Source organism: Otolemur garnettii, unplaced genomic scaffold (genome assembly GCF_000181295.1).
Source record: "Otolemur garnettii isolate 467f Iridium unplaced genomic scaffold, OtoGar3 scaffold00027, whole genome shotgun sequence".
Taxonomy (NCBI): Eukaryota; Metazoa; Chordata; class Mammalia; order Primates; family Galagidae; genus Otolemur; species Otolemur garnettii.
This window is the reverse complement of record NW_003852422.1, coordinates 13,450,572-13,470,478: the sequence shown is the minus strand read 5'-3', so window position 1 is coordinate 13,470,478 and position 19,907 is coordinate 13,450,572. Positions and strand designations below refer to the sequence as shown.

At 45.7% G+C, this 19,907-nt stretch overlaps 1 protein-coding gene across 1 annotated transcript in view; it reads left to right on the top strand.

Annotated features, from left to right (window-relative positions):
• The first annotated feature begins 6 nt into the window (after positions 1–6).
• The window catches only part of TNFRSF11A (TNF receptor superfamily member 11a), a 57,204-nt gene continuing 37,303 nt past the window's right edge, over positions 7–19,907 (top strand). Inside the window, exons 1-2 of the mRNA XM_012804289.1 lie at positions 7–64; positions 19,809–19,890. The gene's annotated coding sequence lies outside the window, so the exon portion shown is untranslated. The remainder of the gene's footprint in view (positions 65–19,808; positions 19,891–19,907) is intronic.

The following is a 19,907-nucleotide window of genomic DNA, read 5'->3' as shown; positions in this document are numbered from 1 at the left end:
CGCCCGGCAGCGCCGCCCCCTGCCCGCGCTGCTGGCGCTCTGCGCCCTGCTGGGCCCGCTGCAGGTAAGGAGCCGCGCCTGCCCGGGACGGGCGCCTTCTCCGGAGCTCAGGGGTGGACACCGGCTCGGGGGCCGCGACGCGTCCTAGTTCCTCTGCCTGCCGAGAAACCGAGCCGAAGCGGTGGGGTGCGGAGCCCGGGAATAACCCCTGGGGGAGGCGGTTAGAGTCGGACGGCGCTGGGAGGGAGAGGGCAGGTGGAGGGATGTTAGGGTGCAGAGGGGACAGGTTGACGGGACTCCGCTGCCCCGACACGGGCTCTTCCAAAAGCCCCACTTGCTCACAGACCTTGATGATACCGTATACTCTCCAGTCACTTCTTGATCCCCTTCTAAGACGGCGGTGGGGGTACAGCCCCCGACCCTTGCGAGCCGAGTCGCAGAAGCACCCGCGTTAGATAGGAGACACGGCTTCTCTCAGGTGGCCTCCTTTCCAAATTTCCACCCTAATTTCCTTGATTCCTGAACCAAAGAATTGTCTCCAGTGCAGAGCCCCTTTGGGGGGGCGTCCTGTCCCCACGCTTAGGGCCACCCGGCGGAGAAAGGGCTTAGGCGGGAGGTGGAGTGATCCTGGAAATGGAGTGGCTTCTCAAAAGAGATTTCTTTCGCAGACCACTAAGTACAGTTATCCAGTAATTAAAGCCAGGAACCAGTTTTCTGTGGTGCCGAAGAAGAGACGTATAGTGCAGCAAACGCGCACAGCAAATACTTTAAAAATCTTTATGCGCACTTAAAAGTTTCTCCTCAGGAAGGGTGAGTGTCGGTGGTTTTTTTGGTTTCAGCAGTATCAGTTTTTCCTTCTCTGTTAAAATTGGCTTAGGCTGCTCGTGCCTGTAACCCCAGCAGTCTGGGAGGGCACGGAGGGTAGATTGCTTGAGCTCCTAGGTTCGAGACCAGCCTGAGCAAGAGCGAGACCCCCGTCTTTAAGAAAATATCCGGGTATTGTGGCGGGCACCTGCAGTCCCGGCTATTTGGGAGGCTGAGGCAAGAGAATCACTTGAGTCCAAGAGTTTGAAGTTGTTGTGAACTATGACTCCAGGCACTCTACTAAGGGCCACTCAAAATGAGACTCAAAAAAAAAATAATTGGCTTAGGCTGCTAACTTCACTTGGTAACAGGGCACGGACCCAGGTGAAGACGTGGGGAGATGCACTTGGAGAACTCCCTCTGTTCGGGGTGAGAAGAGAGGGGGAAACCTTGACAAAAATAATGGGAGTTCACAGTAGGCTGACGCAGACAATTCTATTTTTTAGAATAAATCGATTGATGAAAAGATTCATTCCATTTCATTCTCAATTGTATAGGCCTCTCAGAATGGTTGAGGGAAAAGAAAGCAGAAAAACCTAATGGAATTTTTCATTTTAAGCACTTCAGGTGTTGCTTAATTAGGTGTTCAACAGGTTGAACAGGGTGCTACCTTATTTGAACTAAAGGACCAGGGTTTCAGTGAACAGCGAACCACCTAAGAAAAACCTGCCTGACCATGCAGTTTAAAAAATATCTCACATTGCTGCTGCAAAAACTACATTCGTGCATATGTGCACTGAATGCCTTGGCCTCTAAAATTAACAGCAAATGCCATGAAACACATTTGTTTTTCAGAGAGACCTTTCAACAAGTGCTGTCTCCCCTCCTTTTCCCTATAAGCTGTTTTTAATTACGTGCCTTTTAAAATCCCATCTAACGTTCTGCTTTGGTCAGTTCCAATTCTAAGGGGGCAAAAAATGGCTTCTGGGAACCCTCTGGTGTCACTGGTTGGGCTATGAATTAAATTGACATGAAACAGATTAACAGGAGAAAAAAGATAATTACAGACAGAGGCACATAGAATAGGAGACTCGATGGAGCTTATGCAGTATCCTGAACTACAGAAAGGAGCAGAGGCTTGGGGCTTCTGGGAGTGGTGGGAACCCATGGTATGGGCATTTAAGGGGAGGAAACATTTGAGTACAGATTGTTTTGTTAGGCAGGTAATGAAAGTCTCAGAGCTGCCCCCAGAAGAGGCAGTAACTGGACTACATGTCAACATCCAGCCTCCTCTCCTGTGATCCCAGTTAATCTTCTTTGGTGGGTAAGAGTCCCAGGGAAGGATTCTTGACTGTTAAGAATTCAGGTGTCGGCTTGGTGCCTATAGCTCAACCGGCTAAGGCGCCAGCCACGTACACCTAAGGTGGCGGGTTCGAATCCCCAGCCTGGACCCGCCAAACAACAATGACGGCTGCAACCAAAAAATAGCCGGGCGTTGTGGCGGGCGCCTGTGGTCCCAACTACTTGGGAGGCGGAGGCAGGAGACTCGCTTGAGCCCAGGAGTTGGAGGTTGCTGTGAGCTGTAATGCCACGGCACTTTACCCAGGGGGACAGCTTGAGGCTCTGTCTAAAAAAAAAAGAATTCAGGTGTCCTCAAACTACGGCCCGCTGAGGACATTTACCTGGCCTGGGTGTTTTTGCTGCCGCTGCCTGTCCTGCTTAGCTACCGACTCATCCTGGGGCCCGCAGTCCGGCCCTCCAGTGGTCTGAGGGACAGTGAACTGGCCCCCTGTTTAAAAAGTTTGAGGACCCCTGGTTAAGATTCTTGATTATTAAGTTCCTTTTGGAGGAGCTCAGAGAAAGCCTCTGCCTGCATCTGCTGCTATTCCCCAAGTGTCCTCAGTTCAAAGTTATCAGCATACCAAAGTGTTATACAAGTAATTTGAGGAGTAATTTGGGGTGGCATTTCCTGAACTCTTTAACAATCAAATGAGATCAGGTTGCTTTTCTGCATATTTTAATTTGTGCCCAACACCTAAGGGGAATTCATATTCCCTGCAAGGTCGGGCTAGGTGCAGTGTTAAAGTATCATCCCCCAAAGATACTGTGCTTACAAGCACTCTCTGTATTCAGTTGTGCTGCTTTGGCCAGGCTGTTGTCTTAGGAATTGAATTGGCAATCCGTTGATGTTGATAATGATTCAACACTGGGCAAGGCTTGAGGAACTGCTTAGTATGAGAATTGATTTTGCAAAGCGGTTGGCAAAAAAACGACTTCTAGAAATTGCTTTATCCACCCAGTAATGTAGTTAGTTCCATTTGCATTATGTTAAATAGATTCAGACTCACCTGGAAGATTATTAGTTTAGTCTTTTAAAACATTTGTCTGATTACATCTTTGCCTTCCTGTAGTTGTGAGAGAATTTGGTTTGGGGTCATAATAAGAGAATTTGCCTACAGATCAAAGTGTTTTGAGTTTTTAGGTTGATAGTCCTGCTGTTTAGTCCAAGTAAGAAAATACAGAAGCTCACATTGTTTTTATTAAGGTAACTGATGATACACAGCCACATTTGTCCCATGTTATCTAAGACCAAAGGACACGCACATTCATTCCCAGGACAGCGAATATTTACAGTGTGTAGGACATGGTACCAGAGAGGAGCAAGACGAAGGCTTGTGTGTGTTCACAGGTCACAGTCTAGCAGAGAGGGCGAGGGGTAAAGTGTAGTAATATTGATAAAGCAACATGAGAAGACAAGGGCAGAGGGTGGCGGAGAAAGGAGGCAGGGAGTTGGAATGAAACCAGGAAGGACTTTGGGAGGAAGAGGCCTCTGAAATGAACTTGGAAGGATGGGCAGGAAACCAAGGGTCAGAGAAGAAATAATTCCCAGACATGGGTGAGCTTTCTAGGTTGACAGCATGGTATAAAGTGGTTTAGGTGGAAAGAATCCTGGCAGGAAAATGCACACACACATATTTTTATGACCTTAGAGATAGCATGAAGCATTTAATTTAGGAAACCCCACCAAGCAGATGGGGCACTGAACTTTTATAGTTTTGAGATAACTCTTGCATAACCCTTATTGAGGTGATAAATTGGACTAATCAGAACAGAGAGGCATGGGGCCCTGGGCAGGCTGTAGGGAGACCCCCCCCCAAGAGGAAATCCCCTAGGTGGGGCTCAGGCCTGTAGGACAGGTGGGTGCTCTGCACCATCTGTCTTCCTGCCCCCCCCCCATCCTGGGGGGAGACCTGGGCATATAAATCAATACCTTGTGTGGAGGACACACGCACACAGACCTGTGGGCTTGTACTGCATTTTGTTAGTAAATATTTCAAATGCCTCCCCTGTTATTTCCTGTCCACCATTTCCCCCATAATGGCAAATCTGTAATACAAACAGACTTCAGTGTGTTGATAAGGAAATAGGAGTTTGTTTTTTCAGTTATCTACCAGAAATTCTTACACCAGGAAAACTGAAACAATAAAATGTGTCTCTGACAGTTAATATAAATCAGTGTTTTATGAGGACATGAGAAGGGGAGTTCCAAGCCAGGGCCTCCTTTGCAGAGAGTATTGTTCTAAGAAGGTGTAGTACGCACTTTATCTGCCTTGTCAGTATTAAAATTTCCTCCATTGCATTTTCCTATTTTTGAAGTGCATGGAAAAAAAAATAGTGTTTTTTCCATATGGTATGTCCAGTGGACTCCGGGAATGTTGTTTGGGCTGTTTTTTGTTTGTTTGGTTTTTGGTTTTTTGAGATGAGTCTGCATCCCACCCTAATGGCTCTCCTCTGTCCAAGTGGGTCACTTCCCAGGGCATCTACTACCAGCCAGGGTGGCCCTCGACCTGTCAGCCATCTCCCTGGGGTATCCTGGCCCCAGTCCACAAGGGAAGCACACCTACCTCTGAGCACACGGGGCCCCTGACTCCACCTCTGCCATCCCAGGACTGGCATGTGTAGGCTTCTGCCCAGCAGCTGACTTTTCTTCCACGCACCTTTCCGTTCTCCACCTGGCAAAGCTCATTGCAAAGCGTGGGCTTTCTTTAGTCTCCATGACTGGAAGGACGGTTTAAGTTCAACTCATCTCTTCTGCCCCCTAAGCACTCAGCTCGAAGAAACCAAGAGGGAGCAGTGGGGTTTCGCAAAACAGACATGGCCCCTCTGAAGCTGTTGCTGAGCTTTTGAGGCTTACAGCTGAGTGGGTGTTGAGCAAGATTACGCACAGCCCCATATCTTCTGTCCTGATTCTGAGAGATGCTCTGTTTCCTGCCAGCAAGATCAACCTGCCCCTGGCAGTGTTCCCCGGCTGGCTGCCTGTCTGCCGCGGTCACCAGAAGCTCATTGTCAGAGGGCTGGCTGGTGCTGCTGTTCTCACGGCATCAAGTTCCAGTGGCAATGTGTTCTCAGGCCACGGAGCCCATGGGAGCCCCAGTCAGCAGTCGGAAGTACATTCTTCACGGCTGTGATGACCGCTTTATGTCTGTATTTGTTTTTTTAGCCACCATGGACTTTCAGCCTTTGATTACTCTGGGATGTCACATTTGATAGTGAGAAATACACCTAAATTTATGTTAACTGCCATCATTGATTGCCACAAATCAGTGAATGTAGGACACTTCTGTAGGGTAAGGAGGCAGAGACCGAGGGCACAGCCGCTGTCTTCAGGAGACTCACAGTCCAGGAAGCCCAGTGCTTTGCTGGTGGTGGGAATAGCAGGTGGAGTGTTTTCAGGGAATTATAGAAAGTACAGTATTCTTGGGCTCTAGATGTGGGGGGAAAGGTGGCAAAAGCTAGCACTCAGAGTCTTTATTTGCAAGCAAAATAGTTTAGATTTAATCTTGTTGAATTGTGAGCTGGGGCAGGCCGTGATCAGATTTCTGTGCTCGGGGAAGAGTGTCCGGGGGTGGGGCCGGGGCCAGTAAGGAGGCCACTGCCCTGGTTTGGGGGACTGGTAGAAAAGGCTTGAATCAGGTCAGGGCAGTGCTGAGAGAAGGCGAAGCCCAGTGCAGGGCAACTTCAGAGCCAGCAGGGCTGTGCAGGGGGCAGAGGATGTGGCCCATTGGACCCAGTAAGAAAAAACAAAGACATGGCAGATGTCAGGACATCTGATTATAGTTTTCTTGGTTTATTAAGGAAATTAATGTCTTAGTCCAGATCACAGGGTTGTTCAGGTTTAAGTGAAGAAGGACTTTTTTTCTCCGAACAAAAGAAGATGAAGAATTTCCTCACTTGGGGGATTATCTTATTGGGAGGTAGAGACTAAGTTCCCTAGACCCTGTGGAGGTAAACAAGCTTAAAGGCCTAAAGGCATCGGGCTGGGCAGGAAATTTGTGTGCTGGAATGTACAGAGCCATTTCCTGAGCTGGAGGTGTCTTGGAATGAGAAGAGGAGAGAGGCAGAGAGCTTGAAAACTCAGGCTGAAGAGAGATAAGCAGCAGAGATCCCAGCAGAGGCAGGTGTGACCTGACCCTGGTCTTCCCACACTGGCCTCAGAGTATGTCACCTGACCCCAAAAGCACCAGTGTTTACGTTGGACCAATCACTGGGCAAAAAACATTTTCGCTTACATGACACACATTTTCCTGGCAGACTGTTGTTGCCTTAGAAGAGTTTCCCCCTTCCTCTCTGCTCAGTCCCTCTTAGACCTCACCGCACCCCGCAAAAAAATCCTAGCCTAGCAGGTGACTTGGAGGCCCCCGAGCCACAAGCCAAGTCCAAGAACTGCCAGCTTTCCAAGTGGCAGGAAGAACAGACTGCAAAATCTGCCCTTTTGGTTCATCCGAGTAATAATAACTTATTACATTTCCTGTTCAGAGTGTTGAGAGTACCAGAGCCACTTCCTCAAGCTATCAGAAATTTGAAGACTTTCCATTAAAAATGAGGAAGAAAAACTCTCTTTAGCTTCTGGTGAATGTGATGGGTAAACTGGGCAGTGGGGAAAGGTTGTGCGGCTTGCCTGAAACCCTGTCGGCACCACAGGCCTGGCTGTGCTGGGGCGCTCATCACATTTTGGCAGATGGGAGATGAACCACTTCCCCAAGGTATTGATCTCTTAATGTCTATTTCTTTTCTAATGTAGTTGGAACCTAACTTGAAAGTGTGTCTCTTAGTGGCACAAACAGCTGTCAAACTCACATCCCATTGAAAAAGATCTTTAAAGGCCTGTATCTTACAACTGCGTGCTGGAGTATGCAAGCAAGGTGGCACCTAAAACCTTCATGGTAGCTGAGAATCTGTTGCATTTTTAAAGCTCAGTAGCGATTATTCATATCCGCCCTGGCTCACCAGTTTCCTCGTTTAATACTTCCTAATGTCAGGAACTTCCCTCCCACAGACCTAAATCTACCATGTCACAATTTGACCCCATTTCCTCAAATTTGTACTTTAATAAGAGTAAAGACTGGTTGGTCAGTGTCTTTATTTTAATATTTCTATTGTTGAGATTGTTAGCCCACAGCTTCCCCTTCCTGGGGGTTGTACATTCCAGTTACTTCCATCTCTTTGTAAGCTTTTTTAGAGCGCTTTACATAAGTGAGGGGTTAAGACTACAGTCCCTGGAGTAGACAGAGGCCTGGTAGGAGGTCACAGATACTTATGTTATATTTATTGGCAAATAAAACAAACAAACAAACCCAAAACCCGCAAGGCAACTGTCTTAGGATCTTGCAGCCTCTGAACTCCATTCCCTTTCCTTGTGTGTCACCGCAAGGGGGGCAAGTGAGATGCTTGGGAGCACAGAGCGGAAAGGATGGCATTGATTCGTACTGGAAGGATAAGAATGATTCCAAGGCAGAGAGAGCTGCGGGGAGAAGAGGCAGAGGTGGAGACGAGCAGAGCTGACACAGAAAATCCTGTCCCACCCGATGTCTGGGACTAGGGAAGAATGAAGCCAGTTGCAAGGAGCTGTGGGTCTTAGTCACAAGGAGTCTGCCCTGTAGACCAGGAGCTCTCAACTATGATCCTCAACCCAGTAGCAGTACTGCCTGGGAACATGTGAGAAATGCACATTCCTGGGCTCACCTCACACTGACTCGGAAACCCTGGGTTGGGCACCAGCAGTCCAGTATGGGAACTGCTGCTTTCATGTAGAGGTTTTGAGCTTATCTCCAACATGATTAATATGTTCAGAGGACCTGCCATTTGTTGGTTTCTGCCTCTGTGCCAGACATGTGCTAAGTGCTTTAAGTAGAATATGTCTATTGCTTACTCCGCCTTGCTAATAAGATGAGAAAACTGGGCCAGGTGCAGTAGCTCACACCTGTGATCCTAGCACTCTGGGAGGCCAAGGTGGGAGGATGGCTTGAGGTCAGGCATTTGAGACCAGCCTGAGCAAGAGCAAGACCCTGTCTCTGCTAAAAATGGAAAAATTAGTTAAGTTCTAGCTGCTCAGGAGGTTGAGACAGAATTGCTTGAACTCAGGATTGTGAGGTTGTAGTAGGATATGATCACGATACTGCACTTTATCCCAGGCAACAGAGCAAGACCCTGTCTCAACAAAACAAAAAAAGAGAGAGAGAGCAGACTGAGGCACAGAGAGACTAGTTAACTTGCCTGAGTTTGCACAGCTAGTAAGTGACAGAGCTGGAGCTCCTACTAGGCCTCTGTCTACTACTCTGATGACTGTAGTCTTAACCCCTCACTCAGGTAAAGTGCTTGTATAGGTGATGGTATGATGGGGTAGAGAAACAGATGTCCTAGAAGGGTGGGATGTGTGCAGGCCTTTTGGTATTTGGAGAACTATCATAACCAATCTTCCATCTGTGGAGGTCTGTCTTATCTGCTTGAGGATGTACTTGTTGAGGGCTTTCTAGAACTAAGCAGAAATGAAGATGCTGTGTCTTTAAGTCTAATCGAGATAAAAGGCAGGCACTCAGAGCACCCTCAGCACAAGTTCTGTGTGCCAGTTGATCCCTGACTCAGGAGGAAAAGAAGTGTGACATCTTGAATCATCTCCACCACTTCCTGAAGCCAAGGCACCTCTGACTTCTCTATGCCCCACACACCGGAGCTAGACTGTGCCCCAGCTAGATGGGGATGTCCTGCCCCTCACCAGGCTCTGTGCTAGGCCCTGGAGCCCCAGGGCAGTGGACAGTGAGAACTAATGTTCACCCTCATGATACCGGCCGCAGTTCTGTGGTATTTGCAGAGGTTCCCTAGTCTTAGTCTTACTATAATTACGGTGAATTTGAGGACGCCTCTCTGGACCCAAATCACCTGGGCTTCTATTTTGATTTGTCTCTACTGTGGCACAAATCAAAATCATTTTTCATTACTAACATTTTTTCAGTTTGTTAAAAGTACCAAGAGAAAAACTCAAATCATAAAGAGGGTCAGACCATATATATTTGGGTCGTGGTCAGTCTCGAGCTTTTGCTCAGGGTGAGACAGGGAGATGCTGCTGAGGTCTGAGTGGAAGGTCACAGTGTGGGGTTACTGATACCCAGTAGTTGGAAACGTAGAAAAGACCCCCAAACTTGTGACACTGGAGTACAAGAGAGGCAGTTACGTTCAGTGGAAACACAACTGGAATCTCTTCTTCACTCATTAATTTCCAATGGTCACAAGGTTTAAAAATGAAACTAATAAAATCACCCCCTTATAATGGGCTAAAGTTTTCTCTGTCCCAGTTGGTGGGGGAGTCCCTGTGATCCAGGTCATTGTGGTCTGACTTACGTGTAAAATCATAAATGACCAAAGCACCAGAAGGCATAAGCAGTCATCTTAATTGTGAGGCATCATCACAAGTGAGGGGACATAAGTGATAAGCTCCCAGCTCCCGTCCCCTGGGGGATGAGTCCCAGTGAAGGATGTCTCAAACTTCTCAGGCACCAGCGGCAGGTGGGAAGAGGCCGGGCCAGCTATGTTGTATGTTAGGCAGCACTATGTTCTCTCCCTCTTGGAAAAGACAGTTTGAGCCCAGGAAGAGGTTTTAACTTGATGTTGCAACTCCCTTCCCACAGGGTATTTTTGATTTTGCCCCAAGTTGGTGGAGTCTTTCCAAGTTCATGCATGGGAGTGTGAACTGGATTCAGAACTAGTAGGAAACAGTTACAGTTGTCTACGAAGGGAGGTTATGAGATCACAGTCATCTCTCCTAGGATGCTGGGAGATACGGGAAGTCAAGTGTCTGGTGCAGTGCCTGGCGCACATGGTAGCTCTCCATGAGGGCCAGTTCTTCCTGTGTCCTCAATTCAAGATAAATGACATCTGTGTTAAGGGATCAGAGAGGCGGCTCTCAGTGTTTGCTGGGCAGACAGAGATGACCGTGCTGTGTTTGGGACTATGAGAAAGTTCTGGCTCTTGGTCTTTAATGCCATCTCTGACCTTGCTGCTCCCAGCAGCACCTGAGAGTGTGTTAGAAATGCAGACTCTCAGGCCCCCCCTGGACCTTCTGAATCAGAATCTGCATTGTAATAAGATTTCCAGGTGCATGTTGAAGAAGTCCTGGCTTTCACCGTGAGAGCCTGGGACCATCAAGAGTGCAGGTAAGGGAATAGTTGCTCCTTTAGCCACTGTAGAGGTCATGGCCTTGGCAGCCTGGTGCACCCCTAGGATGGAAAGCTCTTGGCTAACAGCAAACCAGTTCACTCTTAGAAGCTGAGCAGGGGGGTTGTTGGCTTTTACTGCAGAAACAGAAAGCAGTTTTCATCTCAAACCACTGAAAGTTTAAGAAGAAAATCTAAGAATGACAATTGAAAAAGGCTTTCACACTGGGAGAATAAAGGGGTATTCACTGGAGCCTGTGCAGAGGTGTCAGTGATCATCTAAGGACAAGTCAAAGCCACCTAATTACTGTGTTTAGGAAACAAACCGTCCTTGCACTTTGATTTCAGGAAGCCCACAGCTGCAAACTTTTTTTACTCTTTATCTCTCTGGAAGACAAAGAAACTTGCAATTAAAGTTTTGAAATGCCAGGTTATTTCTTCACTTTCCCTTGGGCCACATGTTTTCTTTTCAAGGAGCAGATAATAATGCATTGTGAGGGAAGTGAGACAGAGGGGTGAGCAAAAATCAATACACCTTTGATGTGCCCCTCCTGTCTGCCTCGGCAGGGCTCTTTTTCTCCTTTAAGGAGCAAATTGATTGACTCAAGGGGGGAGGTCAAGTAACAAGCAACTTTGGAGACAGTGTATAAATGAGTTATTTAAAGTTTGTTGAAAGTTTGCAAAAGCAAAATGGTGACTATGTCAAGACTTGTAGTAAGAGGTAGTCTATATTTTTAAGGTTTTTTTAAAAATATCAAACCTGACCTAGGTCAGATATTTTTCTGTACATGTCTATTTCAAAAATCTCTTGTAGCAAAATGGTTAAGATGGTAAACTTTATGTTTTCACAATTAATAATACATTTTGAGAGCACTGACCATTGTGTAGAATGTGAGTGACCTCAGAGGGTTGTAGGATTCTTGGGTTCATTTTCACCATCTTAATGGTTTCTTAGAAACCATTTCTTGGTTTTCTAAGAAAAATGTTCTTGGTCTAAACAGCATCACTGCATGGTTCTTGAGAAAACAATGTAGGGTTTTAGCATTTCAGTAAGACATGTCCATTGCGTTGAGGGCCTAAAAGTGGGCAAAAGTACACAGCCCTCAGAGGGAATGTGCACGGCTTGGTCAAGGAACTGCCAGACGGTGACTAAATGCAGTGGGCCGAGTTGGTACGTAGGTCACAACACTGACTGCATAATTTGTACAGATGTGTCAGGGCTGGGGGGTTCCGATTTTAGGATCATATTAAACATCGCTCTTACCCCATAATAAGCACTTCGTGCCATTTTCATTACCAGGTAGGAATTATCACCTCTGCCATGGGATTTTTTCCGCTGTATCTGTTCTTAGATTGCTGAGAAGGCCTCTGTTTATGACACAGCCTCCCTGTACCTGTGGCTGTGTCCCCGGTACTAAAATCTTTGAGAGGTCAGGGACGGGTCCTGCCTCTAGACATTTAGTCCAGCACCACACCGATACTTTGTGCTGGGACTGTGTACAATGAGAGCTCAGGGGAGACGGCTTTGATTGTGTGATGACAGCAGAGTTATTTTTTAAATTTCAAAATATTAAGAGGAGTACAATTGTCTGTGTTGTGTTGCTAGCTCTTCTAATGCTTATGTCAGAGCTATGTAAGTGTGCTCAGCCCCCTAGTAGTGTTCATTGCACCCGTTATGTATGTTTTGGCCCCTCCCTTCATTTCCCCTCCCCCTTACTTGATTTCCAGTGACTTTTACTTCCTTTCACGCACAAGTGTGCCCCTCGGTGTTAGTTCCCACTTATTAGAGAGTACGTGTGCTGTTTGTTTTTCTATCACTGAGATGCTTTATTTAGGATAATGGTCTCCAGTTCCACCCAAATTACTGCATTAATTGACATTAATTTATTTCTTTTTATGGCTGTGTAGTACTCCTTGGTATACATGTACCACACTTTATTAATCCATTCATGAATTAATGGGCAGCTGGGTTGATTCTACATCTTTGCAACTGTGAACTGTGCTGCAATAAACATTCACATGCAAGTGTCTTTTTTTGAAAAAACCAGCAAAGCTTTTTAAAGCAACTGATCAAACTTTATCTTCTGGTCTGTATTATGTAAAAAGTCATTTTGCAAGATAAACGTGAATGACTCAGGCAAAGGAATGAGTGGCCTTACTCCATTATTTGCACAGTGAGTAAATCGACCCAAAACCCTTTGGGGAGGACACCATGTATGCGTGAAGACTGATTCATATTGGTCATTTTCAGTGAGACAATAGCAGTTGACCACCTGTGCTGAATGCCGTTAAGTTGGAATTTTGAATACTTTTAATCACTGGACACACATTCAAAAACTGCATTTTAGAATGTCCCAAATCCTTTAATAACACATCAATTATAACTTTGTGATAGTCATATTTTCTCACAATCTTAAACAAACTAGGCCCATCTTGTTATATTGTCCTAATCACAAAATATGTGAGGCTTATTTTAGGCAACAGAATTTATTTTTTTCCAGTGCTGTGTGTAAAATGTATTTCTTTGAAATGAATTACATTTTCAACACTCCGGAGTTTTCTGTTAAACCCTGTGATTCTCTGTATCCATTTCTGCCATAACTCAGGCCATGTACCTCGCTGGTGTAACTTAGGGTCTCCCAACTTTGAGCATGTTCATAGTTCACTGGTCTCCCACGTGGGGCAGACACACCCCAGGGCGGGTGCTAGGTGATCCATGGGGGTGCACAGGGATCTTAAAACACTGTCCCTTTCTCCTGTTTGTCTCTAATCCACAACATGCTGTCTTCACAGGCGCCTGTGCAGTGTCGTTCTAAAGCATGAAAGGAAGCTCTGGTCTATACAAAAGAAACATGAGTCTGATATTTTCTCTGTAAATCTGTTAAGACTGAAATTCTATCTACCACGTTTATTTAAAATGAGAATGTCTAGAAGGACTTTTGGTTGTAACTCACTTGTGTCCTGGTTAGCAGAAATCTCAGATCTCATCTAGCAGCAGCTTTATCAGCAGACGCACTGAGTCAGCTGTCTCTGCATTCGCTCAAGCGGGGCTGAACTCCCACACACAAAGCCACTAGCAGTGACTTGGGACACTTGTCACGACTTCACACTGATGCTTCAAGATTCCAATCCCATGAGAAAGCACATCTTTATTGAAACCAGACATGTTTTTTGAAGCATTCATCTTCTTCCAACTGTCCAGCTAAGACACTGTGCTGGGCATCCTTGGCTCACTGTAGCCAGGTTAAAAGTGAGCAAGCTTGATGCACAGGACGATAGTGAGCCCTCCAGGATCTTCCTTTGGGTCCTTGGTCTCTCTTTCTCACCCTCTTTTCACATTCTGGTCATGAGAATCACTGGATGGCAGTAATGTAGACTTACCCTTCTGCCCAGGTGTGGATATTAGTGACCTTCTCTGTTGAAGGCAGAGTGCTGAACTGAAGGCCCAGTTACTTAATTCTCCAGCAAGCCCTAGAGAGGTCAAGTAGCTTTGAAGAGAAGCAGAACCTATATCTATGGATTATTAGCATTTGCCAATGCAGAAACATTTACCTGAATCATTGTATCTTGTTCTCAGTGCCTTGGGATAGGCACAGTTATTAGCCCTGTTGTATAGGTGAGGGGCTACAATCAGGCTTTCGTTTTTGTCCTCAAAATGGTGGAAATGCATATAGTTTTAATAAAGAAATGTCAGGCATTCTTTCATTCAGGCCCAACTGGAAACCCAATTCCAAGAGCTACCCTGGCTAGAAAACTCCTCCTGCTCTGAAAGCCACCCCATCTTTGCCTTGGGGACCACCTGGCCAGGTGCCTTCTACCCTCATCCCCAACACTCCAGATACCATGTTTCCCCCTCCAGCCTGAGTTCTCCTGGCCCTTAACCTCTGCTCTGCTACTGTTCTATATTCTGTTGTATCACACGCTGAGTTAGTATCTAATTTTTCTTTTTTCCTATAAAATTCTGAGGTACATCTGACCTCAGGTACCTCTGACCTGTGAGGTACATGATTCTGACATCGTCTCCACTTCCAGGTGTGAATGCCGACTGGAAGCACACAGGTGGGAAGTTTTCTTTGCATTAACAGACACAAGACTGTACCACAAATAGAAAGCCAGATAAAACCGAGACGAGCATCTGGAAGCCTCCGGAGAAAGTAGCTAAGACAGGGGCAAACCTGGAAAGTTGTTTCAACTAGGGAAACAGCTGTAAGGGGAAGAACTGACACTTCTTCTGTGTCTCTGCTGGCTGCCAAAAAAGTCCTCCAGAGAAATGGACCAGAAGCAGAATGTTTGTCTGTGAGTCACTTTGATCTAGTAATGCTACCTTTTGTTTGTTTCTTGTTTATTTCTGAGAACAAAATTCTTCTCAGAGAAATAATTTCTTAACCTAAGATCAGCCTAGTAAAGAAACTCTCTTGGCGTCTGGGCACACGGGTCACTAGTGATTTATTCGTATTGTATTTCTGGGTAGGATCAGTTTCAGGAGTGACTTTCTTTAAGGATATTTTTTTCAAGGTCAGCAGGACTATTAAGTGAAGTGCTATTTTCACAATTAATAGTTTCTCTCTTAACAAAAACCACACGTTTCAGTTCTACTGTAACACTCAGAAATTTGATATCATCCTTACTGAAATTATAGTCACAGATGATATTTCATAAAAATCTATGGAAAACCCCTCCATCGGTCTCATAGGTTAGGTTCTTTAACTCTTGATTTGACAGAAGGGGCCAAGCCTCTTTCTGCTATGTTTTATGTCAGCATGAATTTTCAGTAGAGCAAGAAAGTAATTTTAGTATCCATAATGACTTTCACTACAATTGGGTTAACAGCATGAAAAAATAAATATTTAAGCCAAACTTCCCTTCAGTGTTCCAAATACAGACCCATTTGTCTCTGCAGCTCTGCTGGCAGAAATGTTGTTTCTTTAGCTTATGGTTTTTCAGATTTAGACCCAACATGGCTTTGCATAGGGAAACACATCCACATAGCTTTATAAAGAGACATTTTATTTATAATTTATTATCTCGGCCCTCCTTTCCAAAGCCTTGCACAGACTGTGGGCATGCTAATTCTGGAAGAGTCTGTCACCATTAAGATAAACACCAGCCTGGATGCCCTGAAACAAATGTACACAAGACACAGAAAGTGAGGTGAAAGAAGCCGAATTATCTTGCTATTTTAACTCCTTTTTTAAAGAGTTACCAAGGAACTTGTGGGGGGAGTTTTAGAGGATATTTGCTATAAACAGACTCTAATATTCCTTACTAATTCAGGAGAGATCTATTAGGAAACAAAGGTTAGCTGGAGTAAATTGTACAGACCACACAGCATATTTGTAGCTCATTGATCAAGAACTGTAGCCTGTCAACGCATGGCTATTTATTATGAGATACCTGAGTACCTTCAGTCAAATTATATTCCTGAAAACACAAGAACTAGAAATAGACCTGATCCCAGCTGGCCTCCAAGGCACCTGTTATATAGAATTGTCCCCTGTTTAGATCACAAATTAGTTCTCCCTTTGCTTCCAGAGGGATGGACCCCCAAAATGACAGGTAACATTGGCTACCTAGAGGGACGGATGTCTGGGAGAGGGGGAGAGACTTCTCCTCAAATAGGCTGTTGGATCATGTGACTGTGCTCCTACTCAAAAGATAAAAACTTTCAGTGTTTTCTGCTTTATTGCTTCATGAAGACAGCTATGATTAAAAAACTCTGACTCTATTGTATTAGAAGGAAACCATACAATCTTAAAGGTGAGTGAAAGTTTGTGCATCTCAACTCAGTGTCAACACCATTCCATTGCTGCATCTTGGGGAAAGAGAGGCAACACAGTAGCTGACAAAGCCACCTGATTATCTGAAAAGCTGCAGCCTTAGGCCTAAATTCCCCCATTCCTTGGGAGACTACTTAGGGACATTTAAGCAGGAGCGTGCTTTTATCAAATTATTGCTTTACTAGGATTACTATCAATAGTAATCCACCACTTTGCAACTGTGGGGACAGTTGGGGTCTTGGAGGATGGAGTCAGGCCCAAATTCTGGATGGTTGTAAGGGAAAGTCAGAGGCCCAAAGAGGGCAGGGTAGAGCCACTGTCAGGAGGGTCTTGAGCCACGTATGGGTTCTTGCCATCTGCTGGTGGGCAGGATAGCCAGTGGTGAGATGGTGGACATCAGAATTGGACATACCATGGACAGAAGGAGGGGTCAGACCGGAAGGCACAAGGACCGAGCTGTCTGGCTGAAGGACATCTATTCATATACCAAGAAATGACCCCAGAAGATGTACCTGACAGGCTGTCCAGGTAGAGAGACAAGGAGATCCATCATAGGCTCAGGTGAAATCTGGGAGTCAGGAGCAGTAAATAGCTAGTCTGTCCTGTAGCAGCGAGGGACAAGTACGGTTGACCTCAGAGGACTCGCAAAGCAAGACGGACTGGAACATCAGAAGAACTGGACTTCCTAAGAAACGCAGGGACTGACTGCCATGCGGGAGCCAGCCAGGGAGCCCGCTGCTGGCACTGGGGACAGGGTTCGAGTGAGTCCAGCACAGAGCAGGCTTCACGTGCTGAGCAAGGCCTGGGAGGGTCACAATGTCCTCTCATGAGAGGGTTCATCCTAGAACTGGGTTTGCAAGCGGAGGGAAAGAAAGTTGGGAGCAGAGAGCCAGGAAAGAAGAGGAAAGGGGTAAGAAAGGCTCGCTTTGTCTTCTCTTGCATGTGTGGACACCCTAAGGAGCTTTCCAGATTTTTTTTCCTACCTCCAAACCACATTTCCTTAAATAGAAAGTCTGTCTGTTACCTTTCAAGTTGCACATATATTGCCATTTTAAAGATTTGAAGATATACTTCAAAGTATACTATGTAACAAGAGAACAAAGTTACAATTAAGCTATAACTAACTTGATATTAAAACCAGGACTTTCTGCCACACCATAGCAGATTTTTTTAGTAACTTAATGTCTGCTACTTCTTCAAAGATCTGTAATCCTGTAGCTCTGTCAAGTGGACAGGTCAGTTTTGGAGTGATGAAAATGTTCCAGAATTAAATAGTGATTTGTACAACCTGGTGAAAATACTAAAAAAAAAAAATCACTTTCAAAGGTTAAATTTTATGGTATGTGAATGATATCTTAATTTTTTTAAAAAGAGGGAGGCATGTCCAGGTGAGAAGCCATGGTAAGGTATAAGCTTACAAGAGAAAAATGGATTTTAGGAAATAATTTGAAAATCTGTTTAAGAGTTAGGACATCTGGTCACTTCTGGAGGGAGTGACTTCCCCATCTTTTTGCAGAGAGGTGTGGAGCTTCTGGGTTAGTGAGTGGAGTGAATAAATCACAGCCACACTCCTGAACATGGATGTGAACTGTCTGTGTGTCCAGGTCATACAATGCTCGACAGGCACTGAGGCTCGGAGCCCGGGACACAGCCGGTAGCATGTGACAGCGTCCCTGAGCAGCTGGTTCAGGGGTGGCCCTTTACCAAATTCCCCTAAAAAGTACCTTTCTGTGTGTGTAACACAGACAAGGTGTGTGCTTATCTTGCACAGACTGTGCCACTTTCTTCTGGGTCAGAAGCAGTTGATTTTCTCTTCTGAAGTACAGCCTGGTGACATCCCCATCCTGTTTGCCCTCGTCATCAGTGCTATAGCTGTGTGTGGTGTTAGCAGATCCTCGGGCTCAGACAAACCCTGCTTGTTCGTCTGCACTGGCCACGTGGAGTTCTGCCGCTTTGCTTTGCTCTTTCTGCCTTTTGCCATGTATGCACATTGGCAGAGACCTGAGAAGGGCAGTCTTCTGCCTCCTGGAAAGCAGATAACCATAAAAACAAAAAGAGACCAGAGGGGAAAGGCATACTGTCTTCTTTTAAGCCATTCCTCATTTCCACTGGTCTCACTGCTATGTCCTTAAGCCTGTGTCACCCTGTGGAATACACTGGTATCTCTGTGAAGTGTCAGCAGGGCCCAGAAGCAAATCCAGCTCCGACCTTCCTGGCACGCATCATCCCACTGGCACACACTGGGACCTTCTAGCAATGTCAGCCCCCAGCCCTCCGTGGAAGCCATTTGCCTGGCCCTGGCCAGGGTGAGCTCAGAGAGGTTTGTCTTAGCTGCATTACCTCCCGCCCACGCCCCCCCTCCACCGGCACACACACACTCAGCAAGCCTCAGGTCTCTTAGACTTCGTGCTTTCTTGATGAAAATTCCTTTCTTCTGTAACTGAGGCATTTTGAAGGCGTGTAGCTTCATCCAAGCCATATTATTGCTGCCCCCTCCATCTGAGCTCTCTCTAGGACAGGAAGCCCTCTTCGGACTGCCTTTGTGACACTGGGCTCCAGCCTGGCTGAAGATCAGACCTCACTGTCTCTGCTTGACCTGTTCAACTGTTCACACTGTCTAAAAAGTCTTCCCTAGCCCTGCTTCTGCCGGCCTGCCCGCCTGTTTCCTCATCTGGCTGACTTCTATTTATCCTGTAGGGCAGGGCTGGTTTACAGGCTCCCTTGGAAAACCGTCCCTGGCCACCTTTTGCCATCTGCCTCCATGTAGACTCACCCTGTGGTGTGTTCACCACTGGACTCTAAGCCCCTCAAGGGGAAGTTTGTAACTTCTCATCCCTGGGACCCAGCGGGACCCTGACTGTATTGTGTGTAAACTGATGTCTGTTCAGCTAACCCAGCTCTTTAGTTTCACTGTTCAGTTTCTGAGCTTATCAACAAAACTTGTTTTTATCTCACTCTGAGAATGCTGATGAGGAAAAGAGCCTTCCTGCAGCAGACTGATAAGAATCTATGGGTGATTACAGTGGCCTGGGCTGTTTTCTTTTCTTTTGTTTTACTTAGGCAGATTCAGAAATTAGTATTTATATTATAATCATACTATTTTGAACCAGAGAGGAACTGGAGGCTCAGAAAGCCTTAGGCAGCATGTTCAGGCAATTGGGACCTAGTCCATGAAACTCCTACAACACCTCCCCACTTTAAAAAAATTTTTCCACATTTAACATTATAGAAGGTAACCAATATTGAACATTTTTAAAATTTAGACGTAAACTGTGAGGCCAAATTCAGTATCCCCTGGTATAATCATATTATGGAGCCTTATTCTGTTCCTGTGACCAGCATGGACTGAGTGTGTTACCTGCCAGACTCTGGGGAAGTGCGACTCATTTTGTACGTGGCTTGTCGAAGTGGTTTTTAAAACTGTGCAAGATTTGTAAATTTCCTTTAATCTATCACATAACCATGAGTATTACTAAGATGGCTTTAAATATTTAAATGGTTGTCATGCCTAAACGGCTTTCAAGGCCTGTGCTCAAGTGTTAATTTTATACATTCTTAGGGGAAAATGGGCAGGAAATAGGAGAGGGATATTTTTGGAGGTGATAGTACAGAGAGCAGTTTCAGAACTGTCTGTGGTATTTTCTTATGCTATATAGAAATGTAACTTGGTGAGTCAGTTTTTGTTTTATCCAGAAAGAACTTACATGTAATCACTATCTGATGTCCCTGTTCTTTTCAGGTGACTTTGCAGCTCCCTCTTCCGTGTTCCAGCGAGAGGCATTATGAGCTTCTTGGACGATGCTGCCGCAAATGTGAACCAGGTACGCCTGCTCCGAGC